The 22,242-nt window shown below is 47.3% G+C and overlaps 1 protein-coding gene across 1 annotated transcript in view; it reads left to right on the top strand.

Annotated features, from left to right (window-relative positions):
* The window catches only part of LSP1 (lymphocyte specific protein 1), an 83,890-nt gene that overhangs the window by 1,374 nt on the left and 60,274 nt on the right, over positions 1-22,242 (top strand). The gene's annotated exons all lie outside the window — the stretch shown is intronic.

The raw sequence follows: 22,242 nt of genomic DNA, 5'->3' as shown, positions 1-22,242 counted from the left end.
ATTCAAAGGTTAAACACCCACACAATCTAGGGTCATCTAGAAATCTAGGGTCATCTGGATACAGGGTTTCAGCTCTGGTGTGTCTGAAGATAAAACAGTAATGATATTATTCGCCAGATTCCATCCAATTTATATTTAAAATATCTTACCCTTGCCACACAAAACTTATATGACAGTCAGTAAATTTTCCAGTTGTAATATCTGAGGATTTTGGGGGGATGGGAAAAGCAGGGCTCTTGTTTGATTTGTGCTTTGTCATATCCTATGATTAAAGGGTGAATACTCCCAAAGCAGGTGCATCTGGGCTGCACTGATATCCTTGTAGATTTGTGTGCTGCTGTTGCCTGGAAGCATCTGGGAACAGGTAAATGGTTGCAAAAGATAATCTAGGTGACAGCTGTAGGCAATTATTCAGGCAATGGAACAACCTTGATTTTAAGTTTAATTAGAAGCTGGAAAGAACATGGAGCTCTGGGTCGGGCTCCTGCAGAGTGTTTTCTGATCTTTCAGCATACACCAACAGACTCTCCACACCATAGTATTTTTGCTGTGTGTTGTGCCTGCATCACCTAGAGCAGGTCCTGCAAAGCAATGGGGACTTTGTGGCCTTGCTCTTTCAAGAGCTGAGTTAGCTTTCTTCCTCCACAAAGCTCTCAGCCCTCTCTCCCCTACGGGGAGTAAGAACAAGCAAAGGTAGGTCTCCCACACAAGATTACTGGGCTGGCCCAGCAAAGTACAGGTTCCCCATTCTCTTCTCTCTTCCACATTTTTGGTTTGTGTAGATAGGTCTGTTTGGTTGGGATGCTTGGCACAGGTATTTTGCCAAGCAGAGTAATACTGATTCCTTCTGTGTCCCTGATCAAGGTTTTGAAACAATTGAAGAGACTGGCTGCTGCTACTTCCGCCCCCACCCCACCAAGTGCTTCACCGTGACATTAATACGTGCTGGGGCATGTTTTGCAAATGTAAGCAGTGCATTGAGGATAATCATGTGGTGCAGACATGATTAGTTCATGTTTTGCTTCACTGAGCCTCAGGGCCTTGGGCTAAGGCCTTTCAGGCTGACTGGAGGCTCAAGCATTTTTCCTTAAGTATTTTGGCCTCTTTGCTGCCTGGCATAGCTAAAGATGCTCAAATATTACAGATAAGAATGCTTCAAACTGCTCAAATCCTGAGTTTTGGTTAAAAAAAACAAACAAACAAAAAAAACAGGAGGAAAAATCGAGTAAAATGGCAGAACTCCTCCTTACCCTGGTTGAATATTTTTTTTTTTTTTTTTTGTGAAACTTTTAAATTTCAAAATTTTAAGGGAGAGAGAAAAGGGGGAGGGAGTTTTTAATTTTGTTTGTTAAATATTAAAAGAGAATGTTGCCTTCTCCCTCTCTCCCCGAAACTGCTGAATAGGTTCAGTTCAGTTATCCTGGTGTTAGCTGTACTTATTCTACCAAATTTTGACACCTTGGCATCAACCAAAGTCTCACTGGACTTTCCTACCAGAATACTGAAAGAAGAAGTTTGCTCGTGGTCTGGGGTGTTTCTTTTCCTATGCGGTGGTCATGACTGCTAGCTCAGTTTCTCAGTTGTTCTCCCTGTATATATTTCAGGCAAAAGGTAGGCAAGTTTCTTTGGGTAGATGTGATTATCTTTAATTAGACCAACTTACTTGTAAAAATGTTCTTTGCAAGTTTTCTGGCACAAGCACCCTTCTTCAGGTATAGGGAATCTTTGCTGTTCTGAGATCTCCAAGATGAAAGAAGCAAAAAGTGTTACAGGAGGTTGGTGAGACTGTGTAAATAGGTGGAAACGAAGAGAACGATGGGAAGAGAAGGGCGGGGGAGGGGGTAAGGGGGAAATAATGCCAAAGATAAGTTTTCCAAGGTAGAAGAAGCAATCAAGACTTGTAGCAATAATATCTTATAGTAGACCAACAAGACTTTTTGCAAAAAAAAATTCTTTAATTGCAAGCTTTTGATCACAAACACCCTTCATCAGGCATTGGAGAAAAGTTGGTAAAAGTTCTTCTGAGTAGAAATGAAAGTTCATATTTTCATAGGATTTCACAAGGTAGAATAAGCAGTCTGTGGAAAAACCCACAGCTGATCAAGTTACAGCAATGTTCCTGAGACAACTCAGTAGGGCAAAGGGTGGGGACAGAGCCAAAGAAGAGCATGGAGAGAGAGGCTTGGAATGGTTGATTATGGGCCTTGTTACATGGTAATTTTGGGGCAGCACCTGGAGCTCTTAATGCACAGACAATCCAGTGGTTAACACCTTAAGGTAGTTTAAAGCACTCATTATACAGCTGAAAGTTATGCCACTACAGGGCAGGATTGTCTCTGATTTGTACTATCTAGCTCCTGCTCCATTAATATGTGCTGCCCAAGCTGAAATCCTCCAGTATCCCAAGATCTCTCACACCCCCACCCACAGAGCAGAGATAGAAGCCTGTCCTGGCTCACCAGCCCTGTAGCGGCAACTCCGAACTAGAGTTCCTAGTCCTGCCCCTGCTTGCCAGGCCTCTGGGCTAGGGACAGACATTAAAAAAGCCTGAGCCTGAATTGATCCAATCTTTGCAGGTTAGTCTAACCAGGCTAGGCTGAACCAGTTTGTAACCACAAAGACATCTGCTCTGGACTGAAGAAATGCAGGCACATGCCTGTAGTGGCTCGGCGTGTGGTGGCTCGGGCTAGAAGCTGGGAGGGGGGACACTAGAGCAGCCCTCCCTTCCCTTCCACAATAGTGCTGAGCTGGGGGGGGGCATGGCCAGGCCAGGCCCTGGCACAATGCTGTGATTAGGGAGGGGGTTCAGTACTGCTCCTGACCAGTGAGGGAACCAGCAGGGAGTTCACAGAATTATTTAGCACCCCATCAAGAAAACAAAAGCCTCTCTCATTTGTTCAAGCTCTTCTTAAACAACATTTTCCAAGGAAGGAATGCAGAGAGATTACCAGCTGACCTGCTGATTAGCTCCAAAAGGCCCTAAGTGGACATGGACATCTCTCATCATTAGCTAGTATAGCACATGCTGGCTATGGTCCATGCTTGGGGACAGGGGAATCCCTGCTTGAGGAGGTGGTGAGGGAGAAGGGGGAAGCTAGGCAGACATTGCTGTGCCTGCAAGTCTCTGCTGGAGCTCCAACTAGGGAGCAGAAGGGCAAGGCCAGCCTAGCTCTTTGGAGCAGAGAACCCCACCCAGGGCTGCAAAGCATCTGGGATGGTGGGGGACTCTGGATTAACTTAAACCAGGAAGGGATCTGGGACAGACATTGCATAAACCAGTTTGACCCAAATCAGTGAATTCTGATACTACAGTCAACCAGGTTTATCTCGAACTGGTTTCAGCAATTTTCTAACTGGTTTATGTGCACTGAACATCTGTTCTGTTACAGGTTAAAACCAGTTTCTGATCAGTTTCTGTCTGTCCTAGCCCTAGTGACAAGTCACAGCTGTGCAGGTGGAAGATAGTCAGAGAAGGTTTCTAGACTAATCATGTGACTGCTCCAAACTCCAAGCTAGCACTAACACCCACAAATATTTATGCGGCTCACAGCGCAAGGTGTAACAAGACTCTAAATGACAAACTGACTTAGGGGGAGGGGGAGGCTGAGTTGGGTCATGAAAGGAAGATCATTAGTCAGAAAACTGCGTACTGGTTCCTTTATTAGCAACATGAGGCTCCTTTAATGCCCCTGAACATGATGTCCAGCAAGGTTGCTACTGGGCCTATGCATCTCCTCTTGGAGATGGGCATATAAATAAAGCTGGTGTTGAATCATGCAGCCTATCTGCTTCTTGAAGTGCTATCAGCACAGATGGGTACGAAAGCTACACTAGCAAAATACAGACCCCAGGCCAGCAGCTCCAGAAGCTTGAGTGTTGATGGGAGTCAGGCAGCATTTGATGACACAGCGACCATGTCCTCAGAGCCCTGCTGTTCCTGCTAGCTGCAGGGAACTAAAGGTGGCTCTTGTGGTCAGAGCGACACTGGGGCAGTACAAAACATGCAATTCCATGGGGTCCCCCATTGCATACTGGTTATGTTAGGTGCTCATACTCCATACTTACGGTTTGTTGTGGAGGCCAGAAACCAAATATAAAGGTGCCCGTTGTTTGTGCTGCCACAATGCTTTCTTGAGGGCTGCGAGATGGAGGGAAGGAGGCAGGGGTCCACATAAACTATCATCAGTCTGTGTATGTGTAATTTTTCTGTTTATGCTATGGCCTAGTCACCAAAGAGTTTTTTATTGTATTTCCACTGTCGTGGCAGGGTGGGGGGGACTTGCTACCCCAGGAGGATGGCCTGTGCAATCAGTGGTTAGGAACCTATGTTTTGGGAGGGCACAGCTTATATAAACAAAGTCTTCCAAGGGCTGTTCTCTCTCAGCAATAGCCCGTAACCTCATTGTGGCAGCGTGTATGATGACCCTCTCCCCATTGCTGCCTAAGTGTAGAGACAGCTGCATCCTAAAGGGCATTTTCATGTGTGTGGGAATGTGGTATGCCAGGTAGGTGCTCCTCTTGTTAGGGAGCCACAGGGTGAGAAAATAGCTCCTTACAGACACAATTAGCCATGCTGCCTCATCCTCCTGTGCCCCCTTCCTTCCCTGGCCTCCTGTTCCTGGTACTGCAGGGAGCCCTGGGCTGCCCATGTATGGTCACTGGCTCAGGATGGCTTTGCTGTGCCAGCAAGCCCTGTCCCTTCTTTTACCACGTCCATCACCAGCTGCCTTGAATTCTCCAGATCCCTTAGAGGAGATTTGGAGAGTCCTCAGGAAGATTACTGCTGTTGCTAAGTTTACCCAATGCTGGAAGGAGCTCGTCTGAGAAAACTGATACTTGGTGAGGGTTTGCTGGACTACTTAGCACTAAATTCTTGGGGAGGGGGAGGAGGAGCATGTGGTCCATGCTCAAAGGGGCTGTTCAAAGTATAACTCAACTCGCTCAACCCTGAGCTGTTCCATCAAAGAAAAGGGCTGAGGTGGGGGGAATGAATAGGTTCCAGTTGAATGAACCACAAAAGCAGCTGGAAAATACCCTGACCTTGGCAAAGGAATAGAGAGGATGCCAACAGTCAGAGGATAGTCCTCTGAATTTGAGTTGCCTTATTTGAAGGTCACCTGTGAAGCAGGGGGGGGAGATGGGACTAGAGTGGTGGCCTGCTCTTGCTTCTTTCTGATTAAAAAAATGCCAGGAGATGTGTGTGTGTTTTGAAGGAGAAGATTGTCTGAATTTTCTGTCCTGCTTCGTATTCCACAGTAGGAACTCGGGCCTCATCTGAGATGGGACACTATTTTTACAAAATAATGAGCTAAAAGGTGATATAATACTGGACTGGAGGGAGTGAAAGCCAGTTCATTGATGGGAGATGGGGATTTGTTGGTAGGTAAAATCTTAGCAAGGGGTGTTTTGCCATTGATTTCAGTGGATTTTGCCTTTTGCCTTGTTTCTAGTGAAACCTAAAGAATGCCAGTGATTCATTTTGAACAAAGGAAGTCTGTAAAGATTTAAAAGCCTTGTTCTACTCAGCATTGCCAGGAGATGCACCTAGACCTTTCCTCAGGAAAATTAAAGAAAACCCAGAGGAGAACAGATTTTTGGGGTATTTTTATGGGAATGAACCACCTTTCTTCCTTTAAAGCAAATATCAATGTGGATCCTTTCTGTGCATCCGAAAGAAACAAAACAGCATCACCATAATCCATGGACAGACCTCCTTTAATATATAAGACTAAACCATATGTTAAACAATGAGCAATAATCATTCTAAATTAAAAGTTTTTTAGTGGATCCCAGCCAGGGCTCATTTTGAGGAAGTGAATGAAATGGAAACATCCATCTTCCAGAAGATGGGATAACATTTAGAAGGCTTCATTTTAAATTTTTTTTTTCCTATGGATGAAAACTATTGAGACTTGAATGCAGGAATCTACTGAGAGGCAGGCTGAGACCCATAAGGGTTTGTGTCATGGGTATACTAGATAGGAATCCAACATTCGGGCACCAAGACCCTGCAGGCCCAATTGAACATATACATCCCTGTTCTGAATCCAGGCAAAAAATAACAGGGTAAAACCAAGCGGGATGCACTGACATTGGCAGTCTTAAGTCTGAATCCATCCATCCAGGGTTGGAAAAAAGATGCAATGGGACTCATTTTACATGAACATCTCAGCAAGACTCTTTCTGCTGAGAGATGGACTGAGGCCCGGTATAAACTCATTTCATATGTGGGTGGGGATGGAATCTAATCCCAGGCCCCAGGGCTGCTAGGCTACCTATGGCCTAAGAGCCTGGTGTCTCTGCAAACATATGGCCCTATCCTACATGAGAGGAGGTGGGAAATATTCCTAAATTCTGTGGATTTCATATTCAGTGGTTTGAAGAACTTTCCACCCCCTCTCCTCCCACTGTTGTTCTTCAGAGATGTACGCTATAATCTGAACCCTCCGAGTTTAGCCTGCAGGCAGCTTACTGTGTACCCTGGGTTTGCCATGTCATTGAAACCTGGTGATAATTGCAATTCTGCCACCTTTGTCAGGAAAAAGAGGTGATATCCCCATCAGCAAAAAGAGGATCACGGTCTCCAAACTACCAGCTGCAGAGGTAGATCTGGTTTTCCAAGTCAAGAAGCAGCTCTGACCCTAGCATGGCATAGCTTCAGGTAGTTTTGCACCTTTGAACTGCATCAGGCAATGGTCCAGGGGCTGCCAGGACAAGAAGGGAGTCAGCTAAGCTGGGGCCCACCTAGGATGCCAGGGCTCCTCTTTTTTTCGCGCTCTCTCTCCCTCCCCCGCCCTCTCCATAAATGCTTGCAGCTGGACTGCAAACAATTTCCTAATACATACATCATTTTCCGTTTTAGCACCTGTGGGTCAGAGCGATGCTCTTTTCCCATCACACTGTCTAATAAAACGAAGCCTCGGAAGGAGGAGGGGAGGGTGAGAAAACAACAGAGACAAAGTAAGGTGGCTTGATGGGAAAAATGAGGAGCAAAGCTTGGCCCGAACCAAACCCTGGATCCTGGTGCCAGAACTCTGTAGCTTCAGTTTCCTTTTGAGGAAGGATGAGGAGTTAAGAGGCAAAAGCTAGGTTGCTGCCCCTGTGCATGAAACGTGCTAGGCAGAAAGCAACAGAGCTACCATGGCTTGCAGGCTGCAAAGGTAGCACCAGACCTGGGGACAGCTGATTAGTCACGGTGGTATTCTGTGGGTGAGACGAGACCACGCAGTGCTGTGATATTTCACACGCTGCTAAATGGTTGTGGCTTTGCTCAGGCAAGGTGGGAGTTGAAAAAGCCTTGCACAAATGATCACAGAGTTTAGACGCGTATCGGAAAAACTGTGCTGACAACGGATAGAAACCTGCCCTAGCACCAAACTATTGGGCGTGGTGGCTGCTGGCTTGGAAACATCCTACAAAATGAGAGAGCTACCACCTGCTCTAATCCCCGTCAGAAAAGCAACAGAGCTGTGCACAGTGCCCACAAGAGGGCATGCTTTCCTCACGCTTCTTTTACAAGGCAGGACCAGCCTCTGAGCTAAGCAGAAAAAAAGTTGATACTTCAAGGCAAGGGTATTTTTGTGGGGGAAGTGATAGTTTTAGCCCACGTCGAACAAAGACAGTCCTCTGGCCCAAAGGCCGATCTCCAGGAAGCTTTTATTTATGGCAGCAGTGGCTCTGCCCATTGCTCTCGTGGTTTAAGCACAGATGCAAGACAAAAAGATCTCTGGGTTTTGTTTTCAGCTCTGCTACTTACTGGCTGTGCCACCTTGGTCAAGTCATGCAATCATGCTGTGCCTCAGGTTTCTCATTGTTAAAATGGGACCAACACTGCTCTCAGGGGTGCTGTGAGCCTGGTTTATGTTTGTAAAACACTTTGAGATCCTCAGCTTGAAGGGGTGAAGAACAGGCAAATTTCCCCCTGTTCTGGCTTCATGTGTTCATTGTAGTTCATGATCAGTTGTGCTGCAGATTTCCATAACCCCCCATGTTGCCTCAGAATATGCCCGTGTTCCTGCCAGCAGATTTCCAAAAGCTGAATGCACTTCCTTTTGGCATAACCGACACATCAGGATTTATCACAGCTGCCTGCCAGGAGCACTGGGGGTGCCTCACTTTCTCAGCTAGATCTGGCAATCATGTGGCAACTAAGGGGCTAAAATGTGCCTTTCTCCCCACATATCTTCCTTGAGATTCTGGCCCAGGGGGTCCCAACATTTATGGCCCTCAGTCTTCACCCTCCGCTAGTCCAAGCCCACCCCTCATGCCCAAACCTTTGCTCCTGTAATTCCCACCTCCCAAGCTTTGCCAGTGCATTCATAACAATTCTGTCTGATGACTCTGTATCGGGCTTTCCACCTCCGAAGTGTGGCACAAGCACTGGGTAATGTTTAATTAATTATGCTTAATTTAGGTGCCCTACTTTTCCTAGCAGGTGCTTCAGTGAACAGCTAAGGAGCTGAAAACAGTCACCTTCAATACTGGCCTGCAGAGACCCTTGATAGTTCATTATCAGTGCTGACACCAGGTCTTCCTTAAACTGCTGCTGCTTATTTTGGGCCTGTTCTGTGGGGAACTAAAGGACTTCAGTCCAAAGGTGTAACCAGCAGAGTTGATGCCCAGGGAAAACCCTGTGGGAGAGTGAAAGGGGGTGAAGGGAAAGGCACCTGGCTTCTGAGAGTGAGGGGCATGGTTGCAGAGGGAGGCGGTGAGCTCCAATAGTAGGGGCATGGCACCACAGTCTTACTCACACTGGGAGCTCCTAGCTGTCCCCAGCAGAGCTGCTGCTGCTGCCACCACCATATGCTCTGTCTGCTCTTAAAGCAGCAGCAGTATCTGGGGACTATTTGGGAGTTCCCAGCACAGGCATGCTGGGGACGTGGGGGGTGATTCTAGCCTCCATCCGAACTTGGTGTATGGGGTAGGTGCCCTCTCACCCACCTCTAGTTATGCTACTGCTTTAGTCTGTGGTGAGTGAATTCACGTTAGAAACCTGTGCTCCCACATAGCCAGAGTCCTGGCTGTAGGACAGGGACCTTCCCAGTGTATGGAGCATCTTGGTCCCATGACTAGTGTGCTGGGCTGGTGCTGATGACACCTGTGTTTTTTTCCTTTGGTTTTGCCAGTCCTCTGCTGTATGACCTCATCTCCCATCTACTTTGCCTGAAGTCTCTTGGGGTTAAGGCCAGTCTCTCTGTAGGTCACACTACAACATCCGGGACAGCAGTACTCTCCGTTGTGGTTGTAGTTCTCTTGCACTACCATATATGATTAACAAACTTTTCTAGCCTAGGTCGTGACTTGCTTGCTGCTTAGAGGTCAGTAACTCTCCCTGAAGCCAATGGTACTTGCATTCTTCAGCCCCAGGAGGTTGCGGGGCTGGAAGCATGGCATGCCATGCTGTCACTGTGTACGGTAACAGGGGCTGGCCTCCAGACAGCTCAGAATTCAGCAGTCTCCTCTTTCTCTCTCCCCAGCCAGGTGAATCCCCTGCACCTGGGCACCCCCCCACCCATGGGCTGCCATCTCCTTTGTTTGTTCCTCCTGCTGCTGCCTTCCACCTCGGGGCATGCGACCTCACAAAAACACTCGGCCTAAGAGGAAAATGTGTTGTTGGCAAGAGCTTGGAACAGGCTGCTCCTTCCTCTGAGGCTCACCACGGTCTGTCACATGGATAGCAGTGGGTGGGTCCTCCATGCTTCTGCCACTTGGAGGCTTGGTCTGGTGTTTTCCAAGGAGCCGATGGGTGGTAGGTGACCAGACCCCAATGAAGTTCAGCGGGATTTGGGTACTTGACCTTGCAGGTCCTTCTGACATTCCCCAGCTTTTGGTAGTACTGGATCCCATGCTCTGAATGAGCCACATGGGTCCAAGTCTCTCCTACTCCAAAGCTCTGCTTGGTACAGAGGCAGAATTCCCAAGACAAGATGGTTTTGGGCCTCTTTTGGGCAGGTTGCTTGGGTGTGACAACTGTTTTCACTTGCAGCCATCTGCCAGCAACCCCTGCAGGCTTTCTGAGCAGTTGCAGGTGTAGGAAGGGCCTGGCCAGGCCTCCTTCCCTGTGGGTAATCCTCTGGCAAACCTTGTGCTCCCAAAGTCACTGACAGGGGTGGTATACGGTTGACGACATATGGCTCATGCTGTATGTGAGAAGCATTTCCAAGGGGACCTTATCATGACTTTGGGTCTCCTGTACACCAGCTCCCATCAAGGAACAGTAAGGTAGCTAGGACATCAGCCCTCTATCTTGGAGAGAGTAGCAGCTTCTGTCTGGCCTGAGCTCTACCCTCAGAAAGGGGCTCTAAGCTCTGGGCATGGTGCCTTCCACCAGGATTGGAACCCCATGTTTTTGGCTGCCTTCTACCCAGCCAGTTTTCCAGTTTTTAATCCACCCTTCCTCGGAGTTTCTCTTTTTCCTTAACTCCCATCTGCCCTTTCCTGTGTTTGGCAAACAAGATCAGTGTGACCCTTAAGGAACCTCAACATTGTAAAGCTCCTAAGCGACATACTGCAAATCTCCATTGCTTTTCATTTTTTGTTTTTGTATGCAGCTCTGTGTGTTTTCTGCAGCATGAGCTTCCCCATGCAGCAGGGCCCAGCAGAAGCCTGCTAGGATTCCAGCAGCACTAGTCACAACCCCAGCAGCATGAGCTTCCTCGTAGTGGCACTCTGTTATGGCCAGACCTCTCTGTTTTTTGAGAACAATGGAGGCTGTTCTCATGTCGTGCAAGGGGAGGGCTCTGCTTTCCCTGGGAATAACTGACATACACACTTTGATCTCAAAGAGCTTTGGCCTGGATCTCTGTGCCATTGGCCGTTGTGAGCTCGTCGCTCTCCTAAAAGGATCCCATGTCCCACCTTGCTGAAAATGTGTTGGTTTTTAGTGTACTCCCTCAGTATCAGTTGCCTGGGGAAGGGGCTCTTGTATCCTTGTCCTCTTAGAAACATGTCCAAGAGCCTGAAATAATGGGGATGACTGGCTGTTTCTCAGGAACATACTGGGATGGATGCGACATAGTGTGAATGGGATACGGAGGTTTACTCTACCTAACATCTCAAGCCGTCCACACGTACCATTGGTGTAGCTAAAGATGCCAAGCCAGCTGCTTGCTCTAGACAAATATACCTAGTCTATGGGTCACAGCCTTGCATGCTAAGTGCTGCTGGTATGTTCTGAGGTAAAAGTCCTTGAATGGACATGGTTGCAGGAAGTCAGTACTATTAGTGTTAGCATTACAGTAGAATCAAGAGGCCCCATCAACAAGTCAGTGGCCCCTTATGCTGGGCACTGTATTTATCCTGGATAAGAGACCACATCCATCCCAAGTAGCCTGGTATCTCAATACACAAAGCAGTCAAAGAATGGGGGAGAGGCTATATTATCCAGGTGAGGGACAGCAGCTCCTAAACTCCAGGCAATTTGCCAGGATCACCAAAGAAGGGAGGTGTTTTGCTGGACTTGAACCCAGGTCCTCTAAACCTCTTCACATTGACTTAACCAAAGACCAGCTTCTCTCTCACCTCTTTTTCTCACCCCAACCCCCCCCTTTCCCAAAACCTTGACTTTGCCTACATTCTGTGGGGGATGGCAACTGGGAAACAGCTCTATGGTGGACCCAGCAGTGAATGGGTTAACTATTCTTGCCTGGAATCTGAGTGTATTTTCTTTGCCAGTGTATCCGTCTTAATACACACCAGATGTGCGAGACAGCCGCCTGAGTGTCTTAATCCTAGGCTTCAGCAGTCTGAGTTGTCTCTCTTGCAAGAGGCAGGTCAACTCCAGACTCATTGGGGATTTCATCTAGTGCAAAGCAGGGGCAGTGTAGCTGGCAGCTTCCCTCCCCCACAGGAAAAAGTTTGCAAAGGTCCTGACTGCTGAATATTTTTTTTTTTTAAGGTTTTTTACTAAGATAAGGAGTTGGGTCTGGGGGTGGGGTGGTAACAATTGTTGACTCAGCAGTAACAGGGTTGTAGGGAGCAAGAAACCACTACTCTTGACTAGAGAGGGTCAATGTCAGCATTACGGAGATGTGTACACTGAACCCAATTCACAGCTGGGGCGAACCCAAGGAGTTCTGACTTCAGGGCAGCTGTATCAGGTTATCAGATAAGAATCTAGTTTTCTAAATCTCATAACCAGCCTGGGATTGTCAGGAAAAAGAGGGAAATATCTATGAGCCAGACTTGCCAAGGGTCATAATTAATAAAATCAATGGATTTTTGCACCAGCTGAAGTTTTGGCTCATTTTCAGTGGAGATGGCCCAAAACAACAGCCAGACCTGACCCCTCCTTGGTGAGTTGAATTATCTGAATGTTGCATCTGTGACTATAAGCTGGCATAAATCAGTGGTGCCTTTGGCAGCTATGCCAATTTATACCAGCTGAATATTTGGTCCTCTTCCCTAAAAGCCCTGATTCACCTCCTGACAAATGCACGCTTTGCTGCTGGCATATTCTCACATAATCCATGAAGCTTTCCCCCTCTCTGCTTTAAATGTGAGTTGTTTGCTGTTGCTAAATAGGCAGTATGTGTGATTCCTCTTATCAGGCACATGCCAGATGGCATGGAAAATATGATCTCCTCTCTCTCCCCCTGTACATGAGAAGGAGAGCAAGCACTGCTACACTACAGAGGCCCCTTCCATTGCAGTCAGAGATGATGACAACTACTTCAAAGCCACTGACATGGGCAAACTGCAAGTTGCTGACAAACTTTAAACAATTCCCAACTTCTGACCCATTAGAAAAGGGGAAGCCCTGCTCCAGCTTAACTATGTGGGGTTACCAGGCTAGCAAAAGTTGTCTGTTGCTTAAATTTTCCAGTAGCCCCTATCCCACCCCACTGCTTTCTCAGGCCCGCATTGTGACCCTTTTTTCACAGCAAGAGCTCTGATGAGGAAAGAGAAATAACTGGGGCTGGGAGGTGATGTGTTTCAGTTCATCTCCACCACGCCCCTTCCCCACTTTTTTTGACTGAGGTATCTCTCGTTATGTTCGCTTCCTCTAAGAGCATCAGCTCCTTTCTGACTATCCACCTCTTGCTGCTTTTCTCAGGGTCTGCAGAGCACATGAACAGACCCTTTCTCTCCGAGTTCCTGGTCTCCCTTGTCTCCTGTAAGCTCCAAGCTGTTCTAGTTTGATTGCAGACTTGGGCGCTTTTCAACTGGGGCCTGTTTCAAAGCCCACAAGGAGTCAGCAGAGAGACTCCCACCGACTGCATATCACGCTTGGTTTGTCACACATGCTTGGCTTGTCTGTGCCCGCTTCCCCTCTTAGAAGTCAATGTGTCTCTCTCATTCTGTCCTTAATTTTTGTGGGAAGCCTCATTTCTCATTGGCGTCACCAAGCCCTTCTTGCTGAGTTCCCATCATGTCCCATGACACAGTGAGCGGGAGTTTCAGGCCAAGTCATGGTCTGAAACAGGCTGTAGCTCACACTGGCCATATCTATATCACCAAGGGACCACACTGGAGAGCACTGCAGCAAGGCATGGCATACCTGCTCTGCATAGGCTACACCCTGACACACATGCAACCTAGCCTCTTTAGAGCAGTGATGGGTGCATGCCAGAAATCACTCCCAAGACAGTGAGCTTATTAGCGCATTCCCAGAATGGCTCTCCAACAACCATATTACCTCAGTCTTGGGATGTAGCGCTCACCGAGTGGGTGAACTGTGCTGCTCTGTGGTGCCCCCAGTATGGTCTCTTGAGGATTCAGAGGTGCTCTCAAGGGTTCTGGGCTTGATGCATCACATAGATGGTCATACTGGTCCTTCCTGGCTTTCAAATCCATGGTTCTCCATCTTGGAGTAACTGGCACTATTATATTAGCCCTGGTTTCCCTTGGTGGGTTTTAACTTGCTCCAGGAGGGGAAACAGAAAATGGAGGATAAATTTTCACCACCATGTCAGAGCTTAATGCTTCTGGGCCTGCAGCTGTAGCTCAGCAGTTTCACAGGAGGCTTTCATTCTAGTATGGACGAGCTCACAACTGGAATGAATTTGCTGGTCTCAGCAGATACGTGCACATGTCTCTCACATGGATGCCTTTTGATAGAGTAAGGTCAGGGATCACCTGGATCCGCCTACAACAGAGTGAAAAGGCTGACCTGAACTCAGTAGCCAAGTTTCTCTGCCATTGCGGAAAAAAGGGGCAACAAATACATTCTCTCTCGCTTTTCTAATTCCCAACCTACCAAATTTATCTCATTTAAGGGTGAGGTTTTCAAAATTGTACATGGATTTGGATGCTCAATTCCTGTTTATTTTCATGGAAATTGGTTGTCCACATGTTGTCTTCAGCAGCTTTGTAAACCTCAGTCTTGGCAAAGTTCTCTGGGCTGTTGTCCAAGGACTGTCTTCACTGTGGTCAGCCTAGATGGCAACCCTCTTCCTTCTGGCTTTTTGGCCCCACTGTTCTAATCCCATTCAGTGGTCTGGAGCCAATCCCCTCAGAGCCACTGGCTTTCCTCATTGTCCGGTCATGACTCTCCAGGAGATTCTGGAGAATGTCTAATCTAGAGTCATTGTGTTGCCTTCCTGTCTGTTTCCCATCTACCCTATTGATTTAATTGAATATATTTATATAGCAAACACCTGGATGACAAGGTACTGTGCAGTGTCTACGAAGTATTACAGAATAGGCCCCATTCCAGCCATGCTGGGGCAACTCACATGTGTCTGCGTGCTCACTGACATAGGTGCTGTCTCTGACTATGTGCACATAAAACACCTAACACAGTGGGACCCTGGTCTCAGTGAGGGCCTTTGTAATGCAAATGATAATGGTCATACCATCTGTCTCAGATTCATAGAGAAATAAGGATGGAAGGGATCTCCAGAGGTCATCTGATCCAACCCCCTGCCTAAGGCAGGATCATCTCTAGCCAAACCATCGTATACAAATCCACTGTCTAGCCTATTAGCAAAACTACAGTCAACTATGACAAAAGCACAAGACATAACTCCCTAACCTGCTACAGGTGAAGCAGGGGGCGGCTGTAAAGGTTGTTAATATATGCACCAGAGATCCCAGGAAGAGAGGCATGCCCCCTGATATATAGGAAGGCAAAACCCCCCACAATCCATACCAATCTGATCATGGGGTAAAATTCCTTCCTGACCCCAAATATGGTGATTGGTCTGACCCCGACTGGAGGGGCAAGACTCTGTAGCCAGGAAACTCCAGCTTTAAGTCCCAGCAAGAAGCGTTGATACACCACAGTCAAAATCCTTATGCTTGGCTGCAGCCAACACCCAGTGGTTCTGAGAAAGGCTTAAAAAAGAAAAAAACCTCTCTGACGCAGGAGGGGAAAGAAATTTCTTCCTGGCCCTGCTCCTTTTCCCCCACTTCTCACTCCCCTACAACAGCTTCTCTTGTCTGTCACCCTGAACTTATAAAACTTGTCTGGCCTCTTGGGTTGGGGAAAGGAGACGGGACTTGCCCTGTGTGAATGCTTTGGGCGAGAAGAGGACAGGTCCTTCCTGCAGTTTTGGGGAGCAGGCCAGGATTGGGAGGAAGGAGCAGAGGCCATTCCTTCTGACCCTGGCAGTCTTTCCTGCCTGGTTCCCTGTTTTTATTTAATGAGAATAAAACAAATCTTGGCACCCAGGCCATGCTGTTCAGATTCACTACAAAAACTATTGCATAGTATTTGCTAACTGCCTGGGCCCTGGCTACAGAGTGATGTTTCCTTCTCTGTTCTCATATTTTGGCCTAGATGTGAACCATCCAGTTGACTATAGCTCCCCACCCCTGAGGCTGGTCCTGTTCCTCTCCCTTGCTCTGCTGCACAGGAGGCCTAGTTCCCTACTTTTGGAGCAGGGGGGTTTACTAGATGACCTCTTGAGGCCCCTTCCATCCCTGTTTTCTGTGGCACTAATGACTCTTTGTGAGCATCTCTTAGGTGCTTCCTCCTGTCTCCCTGGTGCTATTCCTGTCATGTGGGCTCTGCAAAACCTTGGAACCGACTGATCCTGCCTGCAGCAGCACTGTGCAAGTGCCTGTGGGGTATGTGGGTTTTTTTGCCTTGGGAGCTTCCTCTGTCATGTCTAACCCAATTGAAGCCAGAAGAAGGTTAGCCTGGCAAAAGGTTGTGGGATTGTGTCCTTTTCCAGTCATTGTCCTCTCCCTGGCCTTGGCCCATCACAGCTGTAGCATGTATTTCCATTTACTGTGATGGGCTCTCAGTCTGGCCCTTTGCAAGTTCTTTCAGTTCCCAGCCTCTCTTGCCTCTCTGTCTCCCCCTTGCCATAAAAATGATAAAAATGCTTCACACTTTGATTTAGAGTCACGTATAACTCAAGGCATGTAACATGCCTGTGAGCTAGGTAAGTAATTTTATTTCTATTTTACATCAGAGGAAATGGAAGGAGCAGAGTAGTTAAGTGATTCGTTCTGCCCAGCAAGTAGAAGAGTCAAGCCTATCATTCAATTTCCCAACTCCAAATCATCTCCTCTAACAAGCAGACCACACTTCCCCCCGCCCTTCTCAGTCTCCCACATTCACACCTACCTATCCATCTGTCGGCTCTTCTCTTTCTTATAAGAAAAAAAATCACATAAGCCCTAAACTATTCTCACAATACAACCCACCCTCCTCTAAAATCCTGACTCTGCATTTGATGAGTCTATTTGATGAAGTCGTGGTGAAATGAAATGGGACATATTCATTGGGATCCTGATGCAATGGAAACATGCATAACCAATACATTCCTCACATGTTAGTTGTCAGTCCTTTAGAACAGCATTCCAATTAACATGTCCCATTTTATTTAGCCAGACCTGAAGATGGCTGGGCATGCATTTAAGAGATAATCCTAAAGACCAACTTCTGTTAGACTTTCCTGAAGATATGGTTTGTTCTCTGTGTGTGCGTGTGTAAGAGTGTAAAGCTAGGAAGAGTAGAATGGGCTTGATGGTGGTTTATATAGAGAGAGAATGATGCTAGGTAGGAAAGATGGCACCTACCTGCCATGTTATCACCGCCATGCTTCTTGAGGTTGGTTCTGTTAAATGATGCGGTACCATGATTTGCTAGTTGGATGGCGTGCAAACGATCCCTTCAGGAGGGGTCCCTGTGCTGGAATATTGCAGATAGGTTAATTCTAGTCCTTTCTAATGGGAGGATTCCTGAAAGCGTCCTTTTTCAGTTGGGCTGCCTTACCTAGACATGAGCAAATGGTGTCACTCGTGTGGGTTGCCAGTGTACAGGGAATGTGAGAAGGGAACCAAGATATCCAGTGCAAGTAGAGTATTTGAGCTGGTGTCTAACACAAGAACCAAGGGTCCTGTTGAAGATGCAATTTGGAGGATATTTCCTTATTCAGGGGGCAGTGCCACAAGGAAAAGGAGTCAGTGCAGTAAACAAGGAGGTGAGATGCAAGATTGAGGAGCTTTTAAAAAAAGTGAGCCATGGGAAGGAAAAGTATCACAGAAGATATCTTCCAATCTAGCATGAAGGAACACAACAAATGAGCCACCCTCTCTGTCCATCTAAATGAAGCACTTTTCAGTTCATTCCTCTGTTTTCTAGTCCTGTTAAAGCACAGTATGCTACTTCATTGGTAATGCCACACAGGCTGAAAGTCACTGCAATGCTCCACAGCCCTGGGACTGATCCAAACTGTACTGAAGCCAATGGAAACACTCCCCTTAGCGTGATGGGCAGGGCAGAGGGCAGGTTATCTTGCTGAGGGAAGGCTTTGTCATCTCACAGGGTTTGGCATCTTCATAGGTCTGTGTGATGGAAAACTTCTCAAAAACGTCTTGCAAGTGCTGGGCCCGGTCCTGCTAGATGTAGAGCACCCTGTACTCCCTTCTGTTAAAATCTCAAGAAGCAGAAGGCATTCAGGCTCTTCAAGGGCCAGGCTCAGGGCTGTCACTAGACATGTTACTGGCCTAGCTGGAGCCAAGCTGGGGCTGTGGATTCTGGGTACAGGTACAGCCAGTGGTGGATAGAAAGGGCATTTAAAGCAACTGAACCCTGCTAAAAACTGTGGTGCGAGGTAGGTCACAGAGTAACATAGAAAACTACTCTTCTGGTGACTGGTGTGTAGGATGCAAATAAAGGGAGAGACTCCTTGTAACTATGCTGAAGCGGCACAGGGGAAGGGTCCTGGGATGAAGTCAACCCGAAACGACTGGAAGCCAGGGCAGCCAAATTATGTGGCTTATTCCCGACATGGTCCCTGACAATGACTTTTAATTGAATTGATGTTGGAACAAGTCCCTGGCTGCATTTCTTTGCTAGAGTCTTGGTATTTTGGGGGTTTTTTTGCTAGACATATTTTAGCTTCCTGATGATTTTGCAACCAGTGCTACATAGCAAAGCGACTGTGTAATTAATGAGAATTGGTGCAGCCCTATCTCTCTGGGACTCCTTCCCTCCTTCCCACAGCAACAGAATTGAGTCACTTCCTCCCCACGCATCTCACCTTCACTTTTTGTCTGGAGCTAGAGAGCAACTTTCTCCTCCTGGCATTGCAAGTGCATGTCTTAAAGGGGGCTACAGAGCAACAGACTGCCCACTGGCCTTGATCTTGTCTTCTGCAGGGAGGCAGCACTTTCAGCACTCTTTTTTTTTTTTTATTCCCATTGTAAAATTGCAGCAGGAAAATGTATCCCCTTAGCTCTGCAATTTTTTATTTGGTTACCACGGCGGTTCCTGAGGCTTGTCCCTGCAGTGGACTGTGGGCATCTGCATGGCTGATGCTAACCCCTAGCTGCCCTTGAATGCCTGGTATAAATCACGCTGAAACAGCTGTGCTCCATCACAGATTAAAAAGTAGGAAGGCAGACAGAGGGAATGAGAATCCTACCCCTTTTGGAGTAAGGGCTTCCCCTGCCTCCCAAGGATCAAGCCATTTTCAGCTGCAAAGAGAGGCGGAAGGGCAGTAAGTGGGGATCCCACTAGGCTCAGCTGCTGTGATTTTTTTTTTTTTTGGTTGACATTCAGAGTCAGATGAAATGCCCCTGCTGAATTATGTCTGGAGAAGCAAATCAACCCCAGTGCCATGATGAGCATTTGTGCTTTGCTCTCCAGCAAGAGGAGTTGGGATGCAGGCATTTAAATATAAGCACTCCCCTTGCCCCCATCCCCTGGATCCTGCAGGCCCCTCCCTGGTTTGGAGGAGGCCCTTCCTTCCCTGCAACCTCCATTCATGCTGTGACAGAGATGGAAGAGGGGGTGGGGGTAGAGATAGCGAGTGGCCTGCGATCTGGGGGCAGTATGCAGGGGGACTGGCTGGCAGGGCACGGTACCTGGGAATTCCCCTCCCCCAAGGAATGCAGTGAGAAGTGAAACCCCTGCCCTGTCACGCACCTTTGACTCACCCTTTCTTCATTCCACAGGGTTTTAGCCTCTCCCCACCTTATCAATAAAACAGCTAACCCCCCTGACTTTTCCATGGTCCTAAATGCCCTGCTGGATTGGGAAAGCCTTCTGCCAGACGCAGCAAGCACCCTCGCTAATCCTCCAGGGTGCTGTGGGTTGCGTGCGGCCTGAGGGCAAGAAGCACGTATAGAAGGGCTCTGGACTCTACTTCAGTGATTCTCAACCAGGCTGTCAGGATCCTTTCAAGGGATCCATGTAATGTTAGCACTGTGAAGTCTGCAAGCATGATTCACAAGATAAACCCAGAGATTCCCAATAGAAATCCCTAGGTGTGGTCTTTCTGCGTTCTTTGCAGTCCTCATGATCCTGCAACAGAAAAACTTCACTGTTTTTTTTTTCTGGAAAAAAAAGGGTGGAAACTTAAGAGCTGCCATTTTCCGAGGGGTGCCACAGATCCATCCGGGGGTGTCACAAGTCTAAAAATGTTGAGAACCACTGCTCTTCACAGACCTGTCCAGTGTTCACAGTCCCAGAGCTCAACTTGGCTGGATGTTTTGCTTCTCTCCTGGGCTAAAGCTTTTGCTGTGAGCCCAGTGAAGCCTAGCTCATCTGGCAGGAAAGTGGTTCTGCAGATTTACATCAGCTGAGGATCTAGCCTCTCAGACGGGGCTAGGTGATGGCACTGCCTGCCACCACCCCATGGTGAGCCCATGCTAGCCTCCCCAGTACTACCAAAGCCTCAGCTTTCATATTCCTCCCTGAATTTCCTCTGGATTGTGTGGCATCTCTGGCTATAATAAGAGCCCTGTGACCATAAGGCTGCAACAGTAGTCGGCAGCAGTTGTCACTGGTAATGCCATGAGCATTAGCTACCTTCCCAACTATTTTTTTCCTATCTGTGTTCCCCCCTGGGCCTTCCCACACCTAGAACCACGTTGTGTGGACTGTCTGTCTTACTGAGCACCTGGTCCTACCCTCCCTGAAAGTGACAGCAGTCAAGAGGTCCTAGTAAAGTCTTTGGCAAGTTGGGTCAGTGACTTCCATAGATGCCCTTCCCCTGCCAACATGACACCATGTGCTCAAGTGTAAGTGTGTGGCAGGCCCAATGAAGTAAATGGGTATTTTCATGTGCATCATGTGTTGGCATTGGCATGGTTGGAATCATTATCTTTTTGAACAGAACAGCCCTGTTTTGGTTGCTGTACTACATTGTGGTGTTTGGGTCATCAATTATACCAGAACAGGATAGCTATGCTTTGGCTACTTTTACTATATTTCTTATCATTTATAAATCTGTAAAGAAGAAGAATAACAAAGAAACCTATTTTTTAACGTTTCATATCTTTGCAGTTTTGTTTAAACCCACTCTCTCTTGATAGATATTCCTTCATTTATTACAGGGACAATTGGCAACCATCTGTATGCCAAGTGACAGAGTTACGATAAACAGCTCAGCATTACTGATGATCACATGCAAATGATGTGATGGACTGAGAGTGTAAAGTGAAAATTTCAGAGCATATGAAACCTGATCATAATTGTAATGCCTTGCAGTTCTTACTAGTGAGGCAAGTGGTAATAGTCCCATTGAACAGATGTGAAAGCTGAGGTAACAACTTGGCCACCAAGTAAATGCAAAAGATGGGATTAGACTTCACCACTTCTTGACTCCTTGGCTCAGTCCATTAGACCAGTGGGAGCTACCCTTTTTGGCAAGCTTGCCATAAATTAGCCCCATACTCTCTCCAAATGCCACTCCTATCCCCTTCCTCTGCCCAATTTGCGGCTCTGCTTTCTGCCCAGCCCTGTGCTCCCTGACTGATTTCCTGCTTTGCTTCCTGCTGCCTGCTCTATCTACCACTGTGTTTCCTATTCTCTACCCATCTGCTGTGTGCCACACATGGAAACTGCCTGCGCAACCTTTGGCACCTGTGCCACAGGTTAGCCAACTCTGCACTAGACAATACTCCTCTTTTTCTTTCAGGGATATTGGTTGTAGCCGTGTTTGTCTAAGGGCATAGCCACACAAAACTCTTGGGGTAGAGGTGATTATCTTTCAAATATTTTGTTGGTTTAATAAAAGATATCATCTCTACCCCAAGAGTTTTGTCTGCCTCTCTTTCTTTGCATTTTAGTGGCATCTAGAGGCTTGAGCCCAAGAACTGTCCATACCTACAAAGAGAGACAATCCCTGCCCCAAAGAGTCTGCAGTCAAAATGGACAAGAGAGAGGAAGAGGGTGAGAGAGGAAACAGAGGTCAGAGTCATTCACTATGTTGAGGCAGCATTGGCATAAGAACATAGGTCCTGTGATCCCTAGTCCAGGGTCATGTCCATTAGACCACACAGGCATCCTGCCATAGCAGAGGAAGTAATAATAATGCCAGCCCTTCATCCACTATTTGGCAAAGTCAGTCAGTTTCATTATCTGCATTTCACAGATGGAAAAACTGAGGCACAGAGTTGCAGTGACTTGTCCAAGATCATTTCAGCAGGTCAGTGGCTGAGACTAGAACCCAGGTCATCCTAACCCAGCACGGTAGCAGCTCTCTCACCTCCTCACATTCTACCCTGTCACATGCAAATTGCTTCCATTGCCTTTTAGGTGTTGATACAGCACTTTTAACCACTGTATTACAACTGTCTTTGCAAATTCGCCAATCTCATAATTTACTTGCAAGGGTAAATTCATATGCTGGGGGTCAGATTCTCAGCTGAAGGAGCTCCATTGACTTGCCTGGATTGAGGCTGATTTACATTGGGTCCCAATCTCAAACTAGCTCTGTAGCTGTAAATCCACTGTGTGCTATCTTTCCAGCTTTTTGAGCAAGTGCCTCTAATCTGGTTTTGTGTCCCTGAGTGGCTTTTGTTCCTAATTTGTGCAATTAAGAAAGAATTGGTTAATAG

Source organism: Alligator sinensis, unplaced genomic scaffold (assembly GCF_000455745.1).
Source record: "Alligator sinensis unplaced genomic scaffold, ASM45574v1 scaffold1299_1, whole genome shotgun sequence".
Classification (NCBI taxonomy): domain Eukaryota; kingdom Metazoa; phylum Chordata; order Crocodylia; family Alligatoridae; genus Alligator; species Alligator sinensis.
The sequence above is the reverse complement of the archived record's forward strand: the minus strand, read 5'-3'. Positions and strand labels throughout refer to the sequence as shown.